The following is a 23,626-nucleotide window of genomic DNA, read 5'->3' as shown; positions in this document are numbered from 1 at the left end:
CATCCAGCCCCAAGTGAACTATTCTGGGAAAATTTAGATGGGAACATTTATGCTCATAAGTACACGATTTTTTTTTAAGCATAATTCAATATCAGTATATATATATATATATATATATGAATATATATATTCAGCTTGGTTTTGGCTCATTAGTGAGCAGCTGGAAGGAACTGGTTAATCATTGTTTGCAATCTACTTTGGAGAATCAACACTGTACAGAACCTTTTCTGCAGCCAGTGAAAAACCACAATACACACAGAGCACTAAAGGAAAACCCTGTTTTCACCTATGTTTTTTTCCAGTGCAAACTGAAATGTGTAAATATTTTGTGGTTAACGCCCTCTCACTCTTTGACAGCACTTTCCTCTGGACAGTGATCTCTGTGGTACACACCACATCATTTAGCAGTCCCTATAAAGGTACAGCAACAGTGCTGTGGAGAAGCATTAGTGGTCTGCTCAATAACAACTTACTGATGGAGTAAGTAACCTATAAAACCACAAGGTCACCTTTCAGAAGAAGGTCAGAAGGCTACAGGCCATGTACAAGATACCACCTGTAGACTTTGCTGTAATTTACATTATAAGAACACAAATCTTGAGAAATATTAACAACATTATTATTTTCAGCATTGCCCCCAATCTTTCTTCACATATGAACAGTAAACTGCTCCCGTGCACTCCCCGTCGGATTTCCTAACAAGAAAAAACGAAGGCAGCCCCTTCCAGATATCTGCAGTTCTCTCAAGAAGGAGCTAATCTCTAAACCTCTTCAGGCTGTTCTATTAATAACAGTTCTAAGTTCTTCAAAAAACAGAGGTCAGAACTTAAAATACCATATTGACACAAAAAAAGCATTTGCCTCTTCACAGAAAAAGTGAAAATGAAAGATTAACATTGGGTGACTATTCATGCTTCTTTCTGGCTCATCTTCCCCATCTGGTGGGACTGATGAGCTGTGTCATAACTAGAGAGGGAAGGAAGTTTCCATTTTTAGATTTGTTTTTGAATCCAGAGTCTTCTTCAAAAATATATTTTCTTCAAAATGAGGAAAAATATGTGTATAATATAAAAATTTCTGCTTAAACATGGAAAGATTGCTGGGAAAAGATATTTGATAAACTGAGGTTTTATTAAAATTTACATTGCTAACAAGTGGCAAAAATATCAGGAGAAATGTTGAGCATAAGAAAATTAACACCGACAGGCTCACTCTCCTATTAAAGTTCTAGCACCAGCGGCCATAATTCAGGTTATTGAAGCATTTTTTCAGGACTTGTTAAAGTTCATTTTAGTAACATCACCAGGGAACTCTGGCTCCAGTGATCTTAATAATGAGAGTGCTAAAGACTGCAGTCTTCCAGCAGAAAATAAAAGTGTGTTCCTCTAGGCCTTCTTGCAAATACAGACCTCAGTGTATTCAATCATTAGAAGAGCCTGCCATGAAAAATATTTTTGCTTTAAAAAAAAACATAAAAAGAGCACCGGGAAATGTTCCCTCTGAATTCTTTTTGCTCAGGCTATGAACTTTAATCATCCTCCTTGTCTTTGCTGATCTTCTGGGATATTTATAACAACTGGGGAGACCTGCACTTGTAGATTTCTGACACCTGCTAGTGGTTTATAATTTTGAGTTAACTGGTACCAACAGAGGTCTTAAAAGGAGATCATCCAGTAAGCCTTTGGAGATGTTAGGGTTCAGGACACAGTACTGTATAATGTGCACTACAGGACTTAACGAGAGTAGTGTTGGGAGTTCCCTTCTATTGCCACAAGAGAAAGAGGGATTTGATGAGACTAGTTCACAGAAAAACTGCATTGGCTTCCAAAAACTCAGGAAAATAAGTCTTCGGAACAGAGAAGAGCGTACGAGGGGAAGAAGGAAGGTCCCTGGCAATAAATTTGGGAGATCTGGATTCATTTCACAACTGTACCACGTATTTCTTTTGTGATCTTGAACAAAAGCTGGGTCAGGCTTTTAGCAAAGTTAGTTCAGTTTTTCTGCCTTCTTTAGATGCTAAAATATCCCTGCTGTTGGTCTTCTTGATAATATTACAAGATTAGCTGACCCTCGCTGAAATTTTTTAAATATCCAGCCTCAACTTTTGAGGCTAGACATCTTAATGTATTCACATCTGTACTTGCCTTCCACACCTGTAAAATGCTGTGTTCCTATCTCTATGATCTGAGGAGAACAAATCTGTAGTGTCCATGAACCAGCTCTGAGAATCTTCAGAGATGAGATCATGCAAGGATGTAGACTGATACAGGGAATCTGTTTCTTGGGGACTTATCTCCTGCTTCTGGCTTTGACAAGAAGGGAACTGTGAATCAGCAAATCCTAAACACACAATCATGAGATGAAAAAGATGGCAGGGTAGGTTGCTCTAAAACATGGGGAAAGCCTGGTCTTCAGGCCAGTCATGGGAATGAGGAGGGCACTTTTCTCTCTTTAACTTAGACAAGTGCCTCTCCTAACACATATCTGTGTTGAGTTCACATGTTCATTGTGCAGGTTATTATTATACAGTATCTCATTACACAGCAGATATATTTAGATCAAGATCTGACTTCCCTTCCTAAACTCAGCAATCTTCTTTTACAGCAACAAGATACTTAACCAAATGATTCAGATCCTGGTTTTGAGAGATTAAGACTATGTCAATACAGGCATTTTAATACATCTTCAAACTTCTAAGGGTGTCTTAAAATACCTTGCATCTACCATAAAGGTCTCTAGCTTGCTTAAAATTTAACTAAAACACACGAACTTGGATAAGTTAGGATTAATAGGCCCACTCTCACAACCAAGCTCCTGGCATTGCAGATCAACCTTCTAGCATTCCCTTGGTAGGAAAGCCCTCCCTCTGGGATGTATTTTTCCAGAAAAGTTTTGAAACATTTTAATTCACTTCTCACTATGGCAATATTGTCACAGGTAATGACCTGCAATACCTGCAAGAGCTCTGTCTGTCATCTCTCAGCTGGGCCCAGCAGAAGCTGCAAGTCCAAGGCCTTGCCAACAAGAATTTCATACCAATTGACATTCTGCAGCCATGTTTTCTGAGAAATTTTTACATTTAGTAAGTTTGATTTAAAAACCCACCAGGTAGTTGTATTAATAGTTTTTAGCAAACATGTTTAAGAGTACAGGGAACGAAGATTACTAATGCTGGGATATAACCTTTAAACTAGGTAGGAATCAGGCAAAATAAAACATACATTGTGGGCAAGTAGTTTCAGTATTTACCTGTGTCAAAACACAGCTATACAGGGCTGCACTCTTGTACATACCAGCCAAGACAAACCTAAGAACTCTATACTCTGATTTTTTCCTATGTATATATCCACTTGAACACCTTTGGTTGAGGAACATGTATTTTTTACATACATTTTCCTTAAAAAGCCAACAGCCTTTCTCTAGCATTCAATTCAGTATCCACAATTCCCACATTACCACATCAACATTTTATTTGATGTATCAAGGATAGCATCCCATCAAAACTTAATAGTCCCCTTCTAAAATTGAAGCATATTAACTCTTAGTTTCACCTATGTCAAGGTCTATCCTTCTCCTTCTTTTAAAATTCTAATGATATTAAAAATAAAATACTTTTCTACAGCATGACTCAGAAATGCATAATATTCCTTTCTTCAGCTCATGGTAAAGAAAATGTACAAGCAAAGGCAGAAGAGTTTTCTATTCCAGTCTATGGCTTTATACTGAATATTGAGTGTCAAATGAACAGGGCTTTCAAGTAAAATGTCAACAACTTTAACAGTTACATAAGATATAGCTAGAAAAATATTTTGCAAGGAAAAATGACAGTTTCTGTCACTTAAGAAGATGATTTATACTTCAGTTTTAGAATGCAATCAGTCAACATGTGACCTGACATTTACTAAAGGGAATCAAAGAGACGTTCAGCAAGATTACAAAAGGAAAAGCATTAATCGTCCTATGCCAGCCGTTCCTCCCTGTAGTACAGAAAAATCTGCATAGTCTTCCTCCCAATGTTATGAAAAAAAAATAGAATGAGAGGTCACAATAACAGATCTCCCTTTTGGCATTTTTTGCTAGCTTGCTCAGTTTATGAAGGCAATCTGGTGCTGGTTTTGCTGGCCACTTTGTATTGTGTCTCCTCTTGTTCTGCATGGACAAGCATGATTCATGGTACAAATTACCCATGTGTTTTAAGTTACTTTGCAAGAGAATTTGATTGTAAAAACTGTGCATAAAGAATGTATAGCTGCTGATGGACATATTCCACACAGAACAGAGCGAAAAGTACACCAAATGCAAGGATGTCCAAGTAGGGAGGATGAGCTGCTCAGGTGAGCTGGCTTTCATTGCTGGATCTATTATAGGCTTGAAATGATTACATGAGCCCTTTGGGGCTCAGTTTTATCACTTGTTAAATGGAGATCATAACTCCCTATCTCACAGTGATACTGGGAGGCTTATTCATTAATGGGTTCAATTCAATACTGGGCAGATGGTCAATACAAATTTTATGCATCACTGAAGTAACATTTAACCTCAGAATTTAAGTGCCGTATATCCTTGTGCCAGCCTCAGAGGAGTCACTGCATAAATACTGTGCATTCACATTACTGAAAATATTTGACAGACAAGAGTTTTTATTAGTGCTGATTTTGCATTTCTCAAGTTACAGATCTAGATGATGACACATATAAAAGAAAATATTCTTTAAATGCAGTGCAAAACATGTCTCCTTCTAATGATTAAACACCTCCTTCTAATGGTTACAAATGACAAAGAAAAGAGAAATTGGGACAAATTCTGCACTGAGTGTAAAGTGATTTAAAGGAATCCATGAAGGGATTATTTTAAAGTCTCAAGAATGACCACTGATAGTGTCTGAAGGGATTTCAGTTTGGTGTTGAGAGAAGGGTTGCTTTTACTGGCCTCTGCCAAAAAAAGCATTAATGAATGTGACTGCCACTACCTGTAGAAATGCAGCTACAATTCAGCACAGTAATGATTTAAAGGTGTATCTTGAAGATATTTATAGAGATATAAACACTTACTTTGCTTACTCTGGCAATCAAACAGAAAATAAAAGTTCTTTTCAAAACATCTTTCAAGGTTTCTGAGGACTATTTTTAAACTTTATTGCAAGGAGTAATTTACCACGAAGACCTAAGCACCAGTAAGCAATGAATCTCCAGCGTGACTGCTATGCATACCTTGTCATTTCCTCTGCATAGATGACCATCTTCACTTCTTTCACCTTCAAACTCAGTTCCCCCCAATAAGTTCATTCCTTCTGTTTAAAAAAAAAAAAAAAAAAAAAAAAAAAGCAAAAGCAAATTATGTTATGATTCTGAAAGGAAAAAAGTGAGAAACAGACATACAGACATTAAATGCAGACCTTCCAAAGTCTTTAAAGTCTTTTCTGCTGGTGAGGAATGTGCTACAGTAAGCTTGTGTCCCACTTCAAACTCATTCTGAAACACTGAATTGAGGGTAAGTACTACATGAATGGCACTTTGTAGAGGGATGACTTTTCTGCCCAGGGAAGTACTGTGACTTAAGATTTCTGAGACTGCTCAGTTCAGCTGCCACAAATCTTGAAAGCATCTCCTTTACTTTCAAAGCCAAGCAATTTTGAAGTTACTAGATAAAATTTCAGCCTTTACACCTGAGTATCAGCCTTCTTTTCAGTCCTTTAAAATTACCAGTTAGTAGTAGAAAGATTACATGTTCTCAGACTAATTAACTAAGTATGGACACTGATGTGTCGGGTAAAAATTATTCATAAAATGTAGAATTCAGCTGTTCAGTCTCAATAGCCAGGGATACTATAATTTTTTGATAATGCATTTGTGTCAGTAATACCTTTGCATATGTTTTGTAATCACATTCAAGTACAGAAACTACTACTTACATATGAAAATATATACAGTACAGTGAAATTGCAATTTTTGTTTTCTTGTATTGAGATAGTGACAGATTTATGGGGAATGAGAAACAACAGTTTGGATAAATTACTCTGGGTTACCCCAAAAAAGTGATGCCATGACTGCTCTCTGCCTATGCATCAGGCTGTATGCCAAATCTATTCACTACTTGTTGCCTCTAGTCTTCTTCAGCTAATTCTGCAGCTTTTTTATATTTTTTTTTCTTGAGAAAGGCTACTTTTCTCCCCAATGTACTTAAAATCTGTATTTATATGCAACAGCTTATCAAATGTCCTTGAAATGCTGTTCTCCTCCAACAACAGACACCTCCCATTTTGGCATTTCTCCATCTGTGACCACCAAAATATGCAAGTGCTTCACAACTGCTGTTGAATGCTACCCTCACAACCTCACAGTAGAAAAATTATTGCCTTAATTTATAGAATAGGAAGTTAAAGAGACAGAGAAAGGAAACAGCTCACTTTAACTGTCTAAATTAAGATGATGGAGTCGTATGTATTGTCAGCACATACAGGCCTCAGAGCTTACACAGGTACCCTTATTGGTATCCCTAAACCAATCTCAAAAGCCTCTCTCTTTTGCTCTCTCCATAGCAGCAGCTTGGAAATAACTATTACCTATACATGCATCTAAATTAAATCTAAATGCAAATGAACCTTCTCTTCATTGCCAAGTCTAAGAGCTAAGTCCTGTAAAGACTTAAGAACCCTAAAAATTAGGTTTGGGTTACCCATTGTGAGATACCTGGCCTTGGAATGAAATACAGGAAGGCATCAGAGCTCCACACACATCTACAAGAAGAGCTGAAGAATTCAGACTGGTATTCCCACACTTGGATATCAGACAGATCTCATACTGATACCTATTCACTCATTCCGACCCTCTCTTTCTTGTTAATATTACAGTTTTTATAAGCATTTGGTTTTTTTTCCCTCCTTCTTTGCTTTATGTCTATTTTTACCCACCTGCTTTAGGTTTTTTTTTACTCCACAGTATACTTATATATTTTCCCCACATTTTTCCTTTAATAGGATTTTTATGTCTTTTGTTGATATTTCCACAGTTCATCCGAATACTAGAATAATCAGGTTAATTTTTCTCCTAGCCACCATCTTAGCACTGCTTTATTTTGCTTTTGTGGTCAGAAACCAGTTCCTTTTCTGCTCCTTTGGTGATGTAATACTTTGCTTTCTATTTAACATACTCTGAAATGTGCCAGTACATCTGTGTACCATTCTGAACAGCTGAAAGAATTTATTTTAAACTGTCACTCAGTTTATTAATAAAGAAGATAAATGCATGTGTATATTTTTTCTTAAAGTAGAATATCGGTACTGTACAAAAATGTACATGAAAATAATCTTTAGCCTCAGTCAGACACGGGAGCCCTGGGTAGAAAAAAGTCCAGACACAAGATGGGACAGAAATGCAACAGATAAAGAAACTCTTCAAACTTGAATGCCTTAAAGCTGTATAAAGAATGTGTGTTGATACAATGCCATATTGAGATTTTATGGACACATTTTTCAGACTATTCCACTATTACAGTAGGCTACAAGCTTGCAGATGTTTAGACATGAAGAAACTTTACACAGTTATGCCAGTGTTTTCATGACTGGGTCTTAAATTTCTTCTCTAGAGTGTTAATAAGAAAACCTTCAATATTAGATTTAACATAAAAGAGCAGCAGTTGCCAGATGTATTTGTGTTAAAACATAAGAATGTACAACATTTTGAAATGTACTATGCCTGTGCTTCTAGGACTTTCTTAAATATAGAATTCAAATTAGAAATGTCTTTATGCATTATTCTGGATTGGGACATTACTGAACATCAGATGTATTGATTCCAAAATTATAAGTATGTCCTTCTTTAGCAAGAACTGTGTATTCTAACATTTTGAGTAAAATTCAAAAAGAGAAGGAAGGCAAACAGCAGGAGTGTGTTAACTATGGTATTTGACACAGCAAAGTGATACAGCCTGAGAGCCACAGAACTGAAATTAATGCATCCCTAGAACAGAGAGTAAAATTATCCTCTCTACTTAACATCTACACCCTAGGATGGTTATGCAAGTGTGTATCTAGTTTTAGCTAAAATCACAGAGCTCGTGGTTCTGCACCAATCCCATGCACCAAAGAAGGGCGCTAAAGATAACCTCAGTGATTAATGGCTGACAGTTGTTATCAATGTACCTGTTTTACCTTAATCTGAGTATATTTTTGAACGGCAGTGGGATGAGCCACCCTTTTATCGTGGCAGGTTTCATAACAATAGTATTGCTGTTTTAACTCATGATTTTCTTCAATGTAATTTGTACACATGATGCCAGTAGTGCAATGCAAACTGGCAAATGTTGTATAATTGACACATAATGCCCACTAAAATCAAAGTCACACTTCACTATAGAGCCATGCAAGATGTTTACTTTATGGAAAGGAGAAATTATCCTTCTAATGAAGTAAAACTCCCCCAAACAACACAACTGATTGGAACCCCGTTGCTGTTTTTTTTTTAATCACTTGAACAATAGCATGCAAGTATTTTCTGAGAACTTTTACATGAACCATTTTCTCCATGCAGCTAAATGTTAAGGAGCTGTAATTTACATTTAACCTTAACTAGACTATTTTGCTAATTTTTTTGCTAATTTTCACAACTTATGCAGGTTTTTCTTAACTTCTCCTCATGGTACAGGTCAGACTGCTGACTAGTCTTTCTTAAGGAGTTATAACACTTTTCCTCTCTGATATTCAAAGATTGATGTGTAGCCCACCTATGTCATGGATTGAAAATACTTGTTTTTCTTATTTGGAAAAGTAAGATCTGAAATGAGCAGCAAACTCCTATGAAGAATAAAAGCACTTGCTCTGAGTGGTTCTCTTTGGAGAAGTGTTGCCTTTTGGAAACATACTCACAATACTAACACAGCTTATAGCAACTGGGTTTCTATAAGATAGGATATCACATGAAACTTTCAGAGGGTCCCTTCCTCGCTGGTTGTCTTCCCACAGAAAAAAGTCTTGCTCCAACTAACTACAACAAAGAAGTAAAAAACCACACTGAACTTACCCAACTAATAATACTCATGCAAAAAAATCAATCACTCATTTCTGTTCCAAGTAGACTAAAGCATTTGTTCACTGAGCTGTACTGTTAAAAAGCAACCAACTTCCTCCAGTGTCTCTCTGATTTGCTGCAGCACACTTCACAGTAGAACTGCTGGCTACAGGTAACCATACAAGGTGCTTGCTAGAAACCTTGCTGAAAATTTCCATGGAAAAAGCTTTGGAAACAAAAATAAAACGCTGATGCTATCAACTGGGCATTGTGAAAACAATTAAGGAAACTGTGAATTCAGTAGCAAATGTGCATGCTTACAGAAATTTTGTTCCATACATCATGTAAAAGGAGGCACACAACTCCTTATGGAGTTCAACTCCAAAGATGGAGTCCCTGCAATCTTTGGACCTGTATGGGGGAACAACAAACTTTTCTTGAGAGCTATGTGAAGCAAACTTACTGCTCTTTTATGCAAAATACGAGGGCCCAGAAGAAGTACTGACACATGATTCCCAAGGCATTGGCCAGGGAATGCAAGCAAGGTAGCCAGAAAGAACATGGCTCAGTGGGTATCCTAAGGCTTTGTGCCTGTGCTGAATCAGCACCTGTATCTGATTCTGCTTTTGATGCCTTTTGTTGCCTTTAACAAAAGAGATATATAATTTTTGAGGTAAACCTATCTTCTGGAACGTGCTGAACAAGTATTCCATAAAAGGGGAAGAGTTTGTGTCAGAGTCATTTTGCTGTCAAACAATTTACTAGAACTCAGCCAAAACAGTTAAAAGTCACAAGGAAGTTCTGTATCTTTCAAATAATTGAACTCTTAAGAGGAGTTGAACTCTATGTATGAATAGAAGGGTTGGGGTTTGGGAGGAAGGGGAGCAGCAGAGTTTTGCTAGTCAAATAAAGATTTCCTACACATAAGTCAATAAAATTCTCTGCATCAGTACCTGAAAAGGGAGCAAGGATTAAAGAAATGCACACTTAAAGAGGCTACTGATGAGGTTACTTCTGTATCACAAAGTCTGGATTAGTCAACCAATCTTTCAAACACTCTACCTTGAAAAATAGTGTTTGGCAAAGTCTCCTGACATCTGCCACAACTTTATTTAGCCTTCTACATTCCCTGGAGGTACTGCATATGAGTTGCTCTGCAGGACCACACTAGAGCAACTGCAGACAGAAGGGAATGTAGCCAGACATGCAAAATGTTTAAAATAGGAAACACAGGGTCTATGCTGAGGGCTACTATAACAGGTGTATATATACTGGCAGCTTATATTAATGGGGCTTCTGTTACACATGCACAAGGCTGCCGGCAGCCTTTTCAGAAGTGGATGGGTATTTTGGTTAAAGTCAGACAGAGTAACCTCGTAGTAACCTCTAGTCTGGCACACAGCCACTAGGGAGGACTCTGCAGGACTGTCCCTTGGTGCTGCATTGATTAGATTTCTTCCCATAATACATCCAGTGTTTTTGCTCAGTAAACCCTACTAACAATTGAATCAAGAATAAAGAGTGAGAGGGGAAATAAAAGCTGATCTCCATGTGAAAATGGGCCATAAAATTAACAAGGTTCTCAACATCAAGTAATTCTGTCTGCTCTATTGTGGCTAGAAAATCAGAGCCTGTATATTGCATAAGCAAACAAGGAGGGAAAAAAACCAACAAAACCCAAGCAAAATTTCCAGAACTTATACAACATCAAAGTCTAATATTTAAACACACAACACCTAAGAAATCTAAAAGCTTAACTTTCCCTACTGACATTTAGTTATTTCCTTGTCTATACATCGGTCATGCACCATTTTTGGATAATAGTTGTTGGCAAATGCACATTTTCTGCAATCTTTCATGGTGCTGTGGAAACGTTAATATACAAGTCTCCTAATTTCTGTATCTTGAATCAACAGTGTATAGAAAACACCTTTACAGAAACAAACAAACAAAAGGCACACAGTCTTATATAAAATGTGGTTGATAGACTGGGACAAAGCAAGGCTACAATGCAGTAATTTTTCTCCTAAGAACATTAGCATCAATGTACTGGGGTACTATAACCCCAGAACACAGTCTAATCTAGTAGCTGGATACTGAAGGTGCACTGCTGTCTGTGTGGCTGATTTGTTTCAGTGAGGACAGACTGAGCCTGGCCAGTAGGAAACATTTTGAATGAACAATAATTTAATTACAATCGTATAAAAACGCTCAGAAAATTTTCATGTGAGTGAGAATGTGTGAATGCAAAGATTCAGCACAAAGGTCTCTGACTTGATGAATTCTTTAATGACATTTCAGTCTTTTGTCTTCTGCAGCATGCTACTCTGCCTCCTCCAAAGATAGCACATATTCTTTATGCAAAACGTTGGGCATGTAGAACACCAGGAATCTGCAAAATTTGGTGGTGGATTACCAGTATTTTTTGCTAGAATGATCCTTAGCTGCTAAAAAAAGAAACCATTTGGAAAGTAACTGTAACACTGCAAGTGCAAATAAACAGCCCATTCATTTAAGAAAGGAACATAATTTTCTATCAATAATGAATCATCTAAGCTCTGAGTAACAATTATAATGCTCACCTACTTGGTAATTCATGTAAGAAAAACTATGATCTTTCTAACGTAAACATAACCCACTACCAAGTATGGAAACAGAAAGGATGAATAGGATTGTCATGAATTCAACTATCCACACTGCATGATAAATTATACACCAAGTGTTGCATGGTATCTAAAGTAAGATGGAAACATAAAACATAGGCTTGCTTTATAAGGCATATGAGAATAAACAAATAATTAATTTATATCTTCTTTAATAACACGAGTGCTCTCAGAACAATCTACTATCCAAAGATGATAAATATAGATAAGAAGACTGGCAATGCCATTTTAAAAGGTTCACAAGTATATCTAGATACCAGACTAATTCTTAACCATTATCTTCTCAAGCTACACATAATACCGTAAGTGGGACTTGGTAAAGTAGAAGCAAAAAGGCTTCTTGCTACATGAAAATAGGTGTTTAATATCAAAAGGGAAACAAGGGTAACGAACTTTGAAAAGTGGCATTTATTTCAAGTCTTCTCCCTGAAATAATTTCAATGGATGACTCTGATAAAGAAATATCAAAGAAGGAATAATCACACAAAATAGACACACAAAAAAATTCATCACCACAAGAAGCCTAACACAGATGATGATGAATGCTGGCAAGCCTTATTGCTTCTGGAAGCCTGGGCACTGCAGTGCAACTGGGCAGTTTTCATAGAATCATAGAATGGTTGGGGATGGAAGGGACCTTAAAGGTCATCAAGATCATCCAACCCCCTGCCATGGGCAGGGACACCTCCCACCAGAGCAGGGTGCACAAGGTCTCATCCAACACATCCTCAAACACCTACAGGGAGGGGACATCAACATCCTCCCTTGGCAACCTATTCCATTATCTTACTACCCTCATGGTGAAGAATTTCTTCCTAATAGCGAATGTAAATCCACTCTCTTTCAGTTTAAAAACATTACCCCTTGTCCTGTCACTACCCTCTCTGGTGAAAAGCCCCAAATGAAAAGCTTTCCTGTAGGCTCCCTCCACGTACTGGAATGCCACTGTAAGTTCTCCCCAGGGCCTTCTCTCCTCTGGGCTGAATAGCCCCAACTCTCAGCCTGTCTTCATAGCAGAGGTAATCCAGTCCTTTGATCATCTTTCTGTCCCTTTCTGGACCATCTCCAACATAGGATCATAGGATACAGGTCTGTCTCTTTCCTGTGCTGGGGGCATCAGAGCTGTACACAATATTCCAGGTGCAGTCTCCCAAGAGCAGAGTAAAGGGGCAGAACGATGCAGCCCGGGGTGAGGTTGGTCTCCTGGGCTCTGAGCACACACTAGTGGCTCACGTTGAGCTTCTCATACACTACCACTCCCAAGTCTTTTTCTTAGAGCTGTTCTCTATCCATTCTCCCCAAAGCCTGTAGCTGTGCATGGGGTTATATTGACCCAGGTGCAGGACCTTACACTTGGCCATGTTTAACTTCATGAGGTTGGCATGGGCCCACCTCTCATCACACAGCTTGGTATCACCAGCAAACTTGCTGAGGATACACCCTATCCAATTGTCTGTGACTCCAACAAAGATGTTACAGAGCACTGTTCCCAAAACTGACTCCTGAGGAAACACCACTTACCACTTGCCACGACCTGGACACTGAACCATTGACTAAAACTCTCTGGGTCCAGCCATCCAACTATTTTGTATGTTTCTGACCCTTTGACATTAACCAAGGGAAGGAACAAAAACTGGCTATTCAGCTGGTACTAGCGTACCCTCCTAGCCACTGCTGATCTGTAAAGTCCTTTGGAGTGCCCAATACACCCAAGTATCTTCACAAAAAAAAAAAAAAAAAAAAAAGATTTTTCATGGGGGTTCTTCATGTTTTTTGGAGCTTAAACCAACTGCGTGGTAAATATATGATGCAGCTTGCACGAACACTTCATATACTCAAATGCAACTTAAGTTTTTGAGTGCCATGCACTCAAATATACACTTCCTATATATATCATCTTCTTTTCAGAAAAGGCTCAGAAAATAATGAGATGCTTGATAGTGAGTCCTCTGCCATTCAAAGAAGCAACTCATGGGACTATAAGATGAATTTCAGAACATACAGTAACAACATACTCTACCAAGTCTTTAATTTATGCCATAGGTATTTAAGTATAATGAACTATAACCATATAAAGTTATCAGCCATATAAATGTGCAGCAAGTTACAAAAGGATGGGTACCAACATCACTTAAAACAAACTGCTTCAACAAACCTCTGATAAAGGCAGTTTTGTACAGGAAAAGAGAACGCAAAATTCTGCACAGAATCTACAGTTTTTCATCCTCTCTGCTGTGTTTAGGGAAACTCTAGTCCTTTCCCAGCCTTTGGGCAGAACAATACTGAATAGTCTTTCTTAAAATCCTTGGAAAGCTGCAGACCTCAGCTGAGAAATCCCAAAAGAGAATTATTAATCTATTCACTTGCAGAATGCATTGTTCATATGTGTGCTCTGCTGGGGGAGTACATCGTGTCTGCTATACTAAAATTGAAGTATTCTGGCCAGCATTGTCCTCCAAAGTTCATTATATGTTCCCATGTGCTGTGAGGATAACCAAAGGGATAGTGGAAGTCTCACATTCCTTTCAGTTTCTTTGTCAACTCTGAATACAGTTTGTGACATTAAACTAATGGAACTGAGGCAGGTCACAGAAGGTACATGCAGACAACTCACCCCCAAGCACTTCATCTACCACATGCAGAAGCCTCCCTTTCTTCTTGGAGCATCTGTCTAAAAGCCACATTCTTGTGGCTCACACACATTAATCTGATGTGCGAGAGTTCAACTAAAAATAGATGGCAATAGAGTTCTGCCAAAAGAGGTGTCTGCTCTGGATTGTTCCACCAGCAAATGGTGTTTCCAAAAACTATGTGTGGAACCCCGTGTGGCTGCTTTCCAGATGTCAGCAACACAGACACATCTCAAGGAAGAAGCGGAACGTGCTGCCTGTTAAAATGAAATGTGTAATGGGAAGGGATCTAGAGGATCAGACAAACACAATTACATATAAGCCCTCATTTTTGCTACTTTGAAAAAAAAAAATCCTTTGAGATATTGCTTAAGACACAGCTTATCAAAGCAGTAAACATGTTAAAGAAGTCTTGCCATGAATGTCTGTATTCTGCTTGCTGTGGCAGCTGTCCCTGGGAAGGATGTATTTATACTTAAAAATCACAAAAATATACTATTACAGTTATGAATGCATAACACTAGGAAGTACTGTCATAAGTTGCCTTGCAGTTCCAACGTGGTATTTTGAATTAATGGAAAAACACTGATTAATCCCCCAAGGAGCCTAGATTTAAAACACTGAGTAAAAAATGTTTTTCTCTAAGAGGAAAGCAAACCTTATTAACTCCAAGTTACATTTTCAGAGAACTGACTGAAAATCCAGATGTCTTGTGTCTGTAACCTATGATCTGAGTCCAGATTATTTGTATTGGACTTCAACTAAACTTGCTTTGCATTGAATTATTTTTTGTTATGCAAATACCTATTTGTGAAGGCTACTGTTCAACTAAAAAAAATTATTTCAAAACTTCTACTTTTATTTATTGTTAGGGCAAAAATATTTGAAATTAATTCATAATTCATATGAGATGATTTGGGGAATTTCTGGCCCAATGCAATGGTTCTACCAATTTGACAACTGAAAATATGGTTGTTTCTTGCTGATTCTTTAAAAGAAACCAAAGCCTTTGACCAGTACAATAGGTAAAGGCCAGTTTCACAAAATGAGTAACCCAAGAGAAAGCTCACTTAGTAGAAAACACAGATGGAAGTGAAGATATAAGTAATATAATTATAGAAGCATGCTCTCACGGCAGTTGGTTATTTGCTGGAATACAGTGCTGATACTTTGAAGTTCAAGTTGTGTTAAAAATTGGCCCAGTTTGTAACACTGTTAACATGCCTCAGCCATGCAGTTTGCATTTTTATCACTAACAACACTGATGGGTATATTTGCAGCACATCGAAGGAACTTCAAAGTAATTTATAAGCAAGCACAAGTGATAAGGAAGCATTAATTCTTATTTTGCAAGTGAAGAGCACATGTACAAGACCCTTTAGAGCTTTTGTGTGAATCACTGAAGCATAGACAGGAAATGAACTTGAATTACCTGCAGCCTCTCTTACATCTATCTACATGAGCAGCTCTCTGAAAGGGCATGGAAACTGTGGAAGCTGTCCTGAGAAGAAAACAGAAAGAAGCAATTTTCAGTGCAATCCTTTTAAAAGAAAGTCAAGAATCTGTAAGCAGCTCCTGCCTCCAACACCAAAACCAAACCCCAAGAAAACCCAAGAACAAACCAGCACATGCTGTATTTCTAGAGAACGTCAGTCAGGCATGGCAATTTCACTGTCCCTCTTCACTCAGTCCATAACAGCAAACCCAACCTGGCAATGGGTCTTCTTTTGAGGACTTACTCCCTGTTATACAGTTCCAGGTTTTTCTTGCAGTTTTGAGATTTTTCTGGGTATGTATGGGTGATAAAGAAAGGCAGAATGAACCTCTACAGGATTTTCAGATGCTTTATTTTTACTGCCGTATACACTGTTTTCTAGGTGTTTGGCACTAAGGAAGGGCGCAATGTATTAAAATGATTGATTGATTGCATTTTAAAAATAGAAGTACTGTTCTGATACTAGGATTAACTATTATCATGAAGATATGGCAGAATTTTAAACAGCTTTGAAGCTGCACCCTACTGTGAATGTAAAGCGTCCTTCCCCATCCCCCCTTGCCCTCGTTATACACACAAACTGGAGTTTTTCCTAAAGAAAAGAAGTAAATGCCACTAACTTCACTCTTCACACAGTGAGTACTGTATCCATAGGACCATTGTAACAACTCCATAGTGTCCTTTCAACTCCCGTTGTGCATTTTTAGCTTGCTTTCAGCAAACTTGCAGCCTCCCCCTCTTTTTTTTCTGAACAACATTATGTGTTGCTCTATGGGAACAGCTTAATCATAAACTATTTTGAAGGTTCTTATTTTTAAATATCCTATATATTCCAGATGAAATCTTGGGTATCGAAGGGGCTGCAAATAATATTTGGGATAAATGGTGTAATTTGGTGGCCCAGTATAGTGCAAGCAGGTTCTGAATCAGAGCTGAGAGAGCAAATAAAGCTACGGGGAGACTCTGCCAGCAACACGATCGTGCCAATAGAAAAGAACAGTTGATGGCATCTACCCAAGGTCAGCTCCTCAAATTCGGGAGCTGGTTTTCTTCCAGACACTGTGAAGTCGCTTGTTTAAATGCAGCCAGTCGGCAACAATTAAGCGTCTAAATAAAACATGCAGATTTTATACTCCTTTTGAAATCTCCTCCATGCCACGCTGTTTATTTTCTATTTCTCACAGTGTTCATTATCCAACAATCAGGCTACAAAATGGCGGTCAGAGTGAGGCAGACATTTTGTAACTGTCTCATCAAAAGCCTCACAGAACAATGAAAATGCACTGGATGAAAAGAAGCGACCCGAGGAGCCAAAAGGAGCACGGAGTATTGTGACGGCCGAGCTTTTAAGCGAATTTTTTATCATGTTTTGTAGCAAAGTTAAAACAAAGCGACACTGAGAAGCAACCTGATGGTATTTTACCCCCGAGAAGGCAAAATATAGCCTGAGAGGGCCCTTTTCTGATACTTTCACTTTGGCAAGTGCAGCTCGTCACCTATCTGAGCAAAGGCTCTTCTGTGCCCCTGCCTACTGTGTGCCATATGGACTCACGACCACCCATTGACAGCAAATCAATTGCTATAATCTTAACCACATTCTCCCCTTGAAAGTCCAGACACTAATGTTTTCTATTACAGCTCCAGAAACCTTAGAGTCTTCAGCACAGCTTTTAAAGCACTTGCAACAAAATCAGCAAAGCAACAGTCATAAGAAGGGAGCCTAACTTCATCTTTGCAGATAACTTGTCATCCAAATTTAACTATTTAATGTGAATTAAGCTAAGGACAAGCCTTGAATCAATAAGCACATTCCTTTTTTATTTTTAATTGCATGCCCACCAGACTGCTCCTAGAAGTATTAGCAACTGATGTATCCTAAGAAACAAATATGTAAATCTTTAGAAAAAACTGCAAAGCACATCCTACTCATTAAAGATTTAGGTACCTGCCAAATTTCACGTTTAAAGATTCAGACATTTTTACATTGCTCCCTGAGGAGAAAAAGCAAACAAAACCAAAACCAAAACCAAACCCAAAACCCAAACATACAATTTTTAACAAAATTTCCCTATATTTTTGTTACTCTCCTATAAATGAAAAATGACTGATGGCATTTTGCTTGCATTTTTTCAATGACACAAAAAGGCTGGGCTAATGTTATACTTGAAAGGGGGGTATAGATGAAAAAAACGTCCTTGGAACTACATAAGGAAAAAATAATTATTACTAATTGCAATGGATCTCTGATTCTGACTTGTAATAAAGAGCTAAAACCATTAAAAAAGGTAAGGAACAATTATATAGCCATGGTGAAAATACAGACATTACATAGATACCATGATATTAGAGATTAGGCTAAAGCAATGCATATCTGTTCCCACTTCTCCTTTCTTAGGAAAACTTGCACTCCTGTGTGATGATGATACTTGAAATTCTATGAACCAGGTCATGCAACAGGCAACTGAATGGGAAGAAAAGGTTGGCTTTCAAAAACCGAAGTCAGGTAACCCTTCCTAGAGTGCATGTGGCAAAATGAACCAGCTACCTGGAAAAACAGCCCGAAGAAGCTTGTTTTGAAACCTTATCTTTTGGTGGTAAATAGAAGAAGGATGATACGCCTGACTATGATAAATGAAAACTACACTGAGCACCCAGAGAGAGCAGAGTAAAATGTTCATAGAAAAAGGAAGACTTTAGGCTATAGGTTACATCACTGTGATACTGTGTTTGCCATAACACTGTATGTCTCTAAGCTTCTACACGTGAGAAATTTCCAAGCTACACACTGACCATTCCCTCACAAGCAAGAGACAGAAAAAGTGAGAGGTTATTAGTTCGGGCCACCTAGACCTCTAATATATGTAAAAGGACAGGAGGAGAATTATTACCACAGGCTGTAGCCTTGGCAGAGCCAGGGCAGCCTGGGACACATGTGTGATGCTGTTAAGACATGATGGAGGTCCCACTTCAGACTGTGCTACTGTGAGATAGATGTGCCTGGGGAGTCCAGCTGCTACATGACCTCCTCCACTGCTCATACAGAGGCTGTCTCTTACAACACCGTAAAGCCCTCTGTATTTTATGGGAGATGTTATTTCTCCAAGACATATTCTGCAGCATCCTGTATCTTTGCAGTGGGGTTAGCAATCTGCTGCACTGCTGCTGACAACAGGTGGGACAGCTCTTCAAAACTTGAACAAACCTGCCAAAATCCAGATGCCTGGCAAGCTGACTACACAGACACTATGTTCAAAGGTTAGGATCCATCTCTAAAATCACCGATTTAAAACCAATGCTGACTACAGTTGTCTTTTGCTTTTGTTACAAAACCCTAGAATTGTGGAAAAAATTCTGAGTTCTGTTACTTGAAAACAGTCTAAAGCTCCTATGAAGAAGTTCCCTAAGGGCTGTGGTCCTTCAGAGTTAAGCTATCTCCAGGCTGAGCTGGAAGAAAGCCCTGATTTTATACAAGTTTTCACACTGGAAGTGTGGGAAACTCGTGGTTTGACAAGATTTCCTCGCAAAGCCAGGTGAACCTCAGTGGTTTCTGTGATATTTCACAAAGAATGTCTGGGTGCCTTTGAACTTGAAACTCAAAGCAGAATCCAACAGCTGCAAATTTAAACACAGGGAGACAAAGACTACGAAAAAAAAATGTTTGCGTGAGCTCCTGGGAAGAATACACTGAGTTTCACCTGCTGACATTTGAAAAAGCAGAATTCTATACACCCTCCTGTTCAACATTAATTTAAATAAAAACATTAGGGTGCTATGTTTGAGGCACAGTGTCATTAAACTTTTAACTTGCCTTAAGTGAGGTATCCATGGGTGGATGGCAGAGCCCCTGCCCACTGCTGTTGTTGCATCTACTCATGATGATTTCTAGAAGTTATGCAGTGCCATCCCCACAGGCTGTGTCACAGCCCCTTTTCTAGAATCACCAAAGCTACCAAGTCTTAACTTTCAACAATCAGGAGGGAATGAAAGAGAGGTTGTTTCTATCCCTTAAATTGCAATATTTTGTATTTTGACAGGGCTTTTCTTACAAGCACTGAAAACGGGAGAATCTACATGCAGTGCATACAGTTGTAAGGAGAAAAGCGAAAATTAATTTTGGCATGTAGGAAACAAAAGAAGAGTAAAGGACTATAAGAAGAGAAAAGAGAAAGGTGAAACAGAAAAGGAAAAGTAATCTCACGGATTACTGACAGATGAGACTAAAGGTTAAAAAATAACTAGCAAAAATGGGAAGAAAGGTTTAGAAATCATACTGAAAATCAGGTAGTTGGGATGAAAGACTCAGCATGTTAATGATGGAATGTTTCTTTGACACATTTTTTCTCAAGTGCTGTAAACTTTTTGAGCTGTAAAGCAACATAAGTATTGTTTAATTTTGATTCTATTGTTAGATTACTAGCAAAATAGAAAAAATCTTAAATTTCATCAGCACAGTTTTGGTCTGTGTGGTTCCACTTCTTTGTAAACAATTTCTTAACTGTTTGTAAATGTTGTAAGTTATATATGCTGATCCGAGAATAATATCCTCTGTGCCCCCATGTCTTCAATTACTCTTTAACATAGCAAAGCTGGAAGAAAATTATCTGCTTGTATTAAATAGTTAATCAGAGCACCTCAGGGGCACTGCAGCATTTTTCCTAATGCTGTAGGTTCTGCCTATCTGAATGAAGTTATGGAAAAGAAAGGCAGAAAAATATTTTGTGGGGAATCACGAAGTATCACATCTGGCTTTTTATTATATAGTTCTGCATCTGGTTTTGGCAAATCTGTTTCCTAATGGAGGAGCTTAATAGCTATACAGATGAGAGAGACTCAAACTGATACAGCTGTGAGCATATAAGTGCTGTGGTTTTTGACTGTGAACCTGGATAATACTAAAGTTGTAAAAATCATCTGCAATAAAATGAACTAGAGCAACATCAAACCCCGGAGTGTTTTCCTGTTAGTTTAAAAAGAACTAGACTTACCATTACGACCTAATGTATCTCTTTATATACATTCCTCTACTCTTCATCATTTATGTAAGACCAGTTGCCGTGACAACTAAAATAATTGTTTTAATAAAACCATGTCCCCCTATATTTTAAGTACAGCAGACTTCTGAGACAAAGAAATCCACCCCACAACTCCAAAGACACAAAATAATATGACACGAAAAGAAGCCAAGGGAAAAAAAAAAAAGGAGAACCCTGCACACTGCATGAATTTTGCATGGAGGTGGTATTCCTGGTCCACAACTCCAAACACAAGCTTGCTGCTTATTATAAGCTTTATTACCAATACCTCCTACACCCAAAGCTTCCTTCTGTGTCCCCATGGTAAACTGATCAAAACCTGTGCCTCTTAATTGGACTCCAACAAAATAAGCATAACACAATGCACAGTCTATGGTCTTAAATGCTAAGAGCTCTGTATCTACTGAGACTGAGGCATCAGTTAAAATCTGATGTGAGGTAGTGATGAAAGGCTGGTGAAGTGCCATGGGAGAGTAGATCCTGTACATCTGAGCACACAGTCTTCAAACAAGACTACAAAGATGGCCCAAATGAGGTATGTCTTTGTAGGATCAGGCCCTTGCAGGGTAAGTAGCAATTGTAAGGTTTACTCTTAATTACAGAGACATGGAAGTGTATAGGTCAGTACAAATAACTGGGGCCTGGTGGGAAATTCAGGAAAGAAAACTGTGAACATCTTGGTTCACTGGAGTGAATTGCTGAATCTTATATTCTGCTTGTATGTTGGTGTTCTTCAGGTAGAGACTTCTGTGTGCTTAATTCTTGCCTGAAATGACTTCTAGCTATTCCACAAAGTTATTCAGACCCCTAACAGTTAACAGAAAATGTACAAAAGAGAACAATCACACATTGTCAAGGGAGATGAAATTAAATATCCCAACAGACATTCCTGTTCATATGACATTCTGACCAAAAGGTTTCCCCAGGTACTGCAGTAATAACAATACAATTAGTTTCATTATTAATGCTAATTGAACGGGAATTTAATAGAAGAAATAGTTTGAATTTGCAATTTCGTTTAGGAATTCTGGACTGGTACCAGTAACATCTGTCTCTCTGCAAAGTGACGAAAGCTTCAACTTCAGGGGTGCCTCCTCTGCAACATTAGGCAGCACATTACTAACCCAGAGTCAAGTAATGATTCTCCTGCCAACTTTAATGAGTTTACAGCTACCTAAGCAGGCTTCAAACAAATGAGCACAGGTAGCATTAGCAGCACAGCCACTGCAACATGGCCTTTGCAAAAGACTGGTTTATCTTCTTTAGAAGCTGATCCTTTCTACTGCCACATCCAGGCAGCACCTTGACCCAGACCTCATTTGGGTACCTCCTGTAAAGATGAAGTTCTGGCATGGGCTTCAACCTAGTTCTCACTTGTGTGACTGTGACTACACCAAAAAGCAGCACTTGGGCTAGCAGGACACTTTGATTATCTGCATAGTATGCCTGGATTGGCACCCGATGCACTGTGGTAACTCAAGATTGCAGACTCTCACCACTTCTGCATTACCAGTTTCAACATCAGTAGCACTCACTCTTCAGAACAGGTTCCCTAAGGACCAGCTGACTCCAGTGAAAAGCACCACTCCACAAGACCAGAGGATTTTGTGGGTGAATGAAGCTACACTTGAGTTGTATCTGTAGTTAACACTTCAGCAAAGGCAGATCCTTATTTTACTCATGCACGCTCAGGGTTTATAAGATGTTTAAGCTCTTCTCCCTGTCCCCCAAAGTACGTATTTTTTTAAAAAAATTTAGACCTGTGTAATTAACACCATTTTTCTGATTATACATGTGAGGCTCCTTTCTGAAGATACATTAACACATAAATTCTGAACAAACGAGTTTTCATATATTTTTTACTTCCAAAAGCTTCCCTCTCCAACATCACATATTACTGAGTAGGAATCACATACAGATTACCTAGTTTAGAATTTCTGTTCACAGGAGGTTTGTATTTCAAAGTTTCCATCTTTTATTCCTTTGCAACTGTGAAAGAGTTAATCTCACATCTTAATGGGAGTTTGCCCGTAATAAGAAAGCATTACAGCAAGCCAACAATAATAAGCTAAATGAAGGCCATTCTTCTGCCTTCTGTCAATATTTTCATAGCAACAAATAGATCAAACACAAGATATTTTTTAAGGCTTTTATTTTTTCCCTCTTTCTAAATCATAAATGCTTTGGTATATTTAATTTCAAAATGAGTTCCCTGTGGATTAGTCTAACACGATGGTTTAAAAAATCTTCCCAAACCCTACAATATCTTAGATGGAGAAGTACACAAAATGCTCTGCTATTTCCCCCTGCTCATTTTCTGGCTGTTACTCTTTACACTACACCTAAAGACCAAGCTGTTAATCAAGTTTCATAGTCCTATTCTGAGACTTTAAAACACTGTAACATACAGTTTTCCAAACAAATGAATATTTTAGAATATATTCACAGGAAGGCAATTGAGTGCCTAAATATCTGTGATAACACTCAGATACAGGTGTCATACTCATGTGAGAAGAGGTAGAAAATTTCCACCTGCCACATGAACTCAGTCCTTAAAAAGCCAAAGGAATACTTGCACTTTGTGACTCTGTGTGGGTGCTGCTTGGTGTCTGTCTGTGGGAGAAGGATTTGAAACATGTTTGAAGACCCAACAGACTGCCAGTCTTGAACCTGTACCAGTTTTAAGCCTTCCTAAGAAGTCAAAAGATAATTCTGCCTAGTGAGAGTTACTTGTGAGATGTTACTAACTTTTCCATGCAAGGGCATTGGTCAGACTCTAAAAATATTCCTCCGCAATACT

General features: G+C 38.3%; 1 long non-coding RNA gene across 9 annotated transcripts in view; it reads right to left on the bottom strand.

Annotated features, from left to right (window-relative positions):
* The window catches only part of LOC139791272 (uncharacterized), a 294,536-nt gene that overhangs the window by 50,882 nt on the left and 220,028 nt on the right, over positions 1-23,626 (bottom strand). For 8 of the 9 annotated variants that reach the window (XR_011723849.1, XR_011723853.1, XR_011723852.1 and 5 more), the window contains one exon: positions 5,211-5,290. This is a non-coding gene — a long non-coding RNA (uncharacterized lncRNA). Of the gene's footprint in view, positions 1-5,210; positions 5,291-15,730; positions 15,800-23,626 lie in introns of all 9 variants that reach the window. The other variant, XR_011723850.1, reaches the window with a different exon arrangement.

The sequence above is a fragment of the Heliangelus exortis genome, chromosome 1 (genome assembly GCF_036169615.1).
Source record: "Heliangelus exortis chromosome 1, bHelExo1.hap1, whole genome shotgun sequence".
Lineage (NCBI taxonomy): Eukaryota > Metazoa > Chordata > Aves > Apodiformes > Trochilidae > Heliangelus > Heliangelus exortis.
Note: the sequence above shows the minus strand (reverse complement) of the source record. Positions and strands in the feature narration are given on the sequence as shown.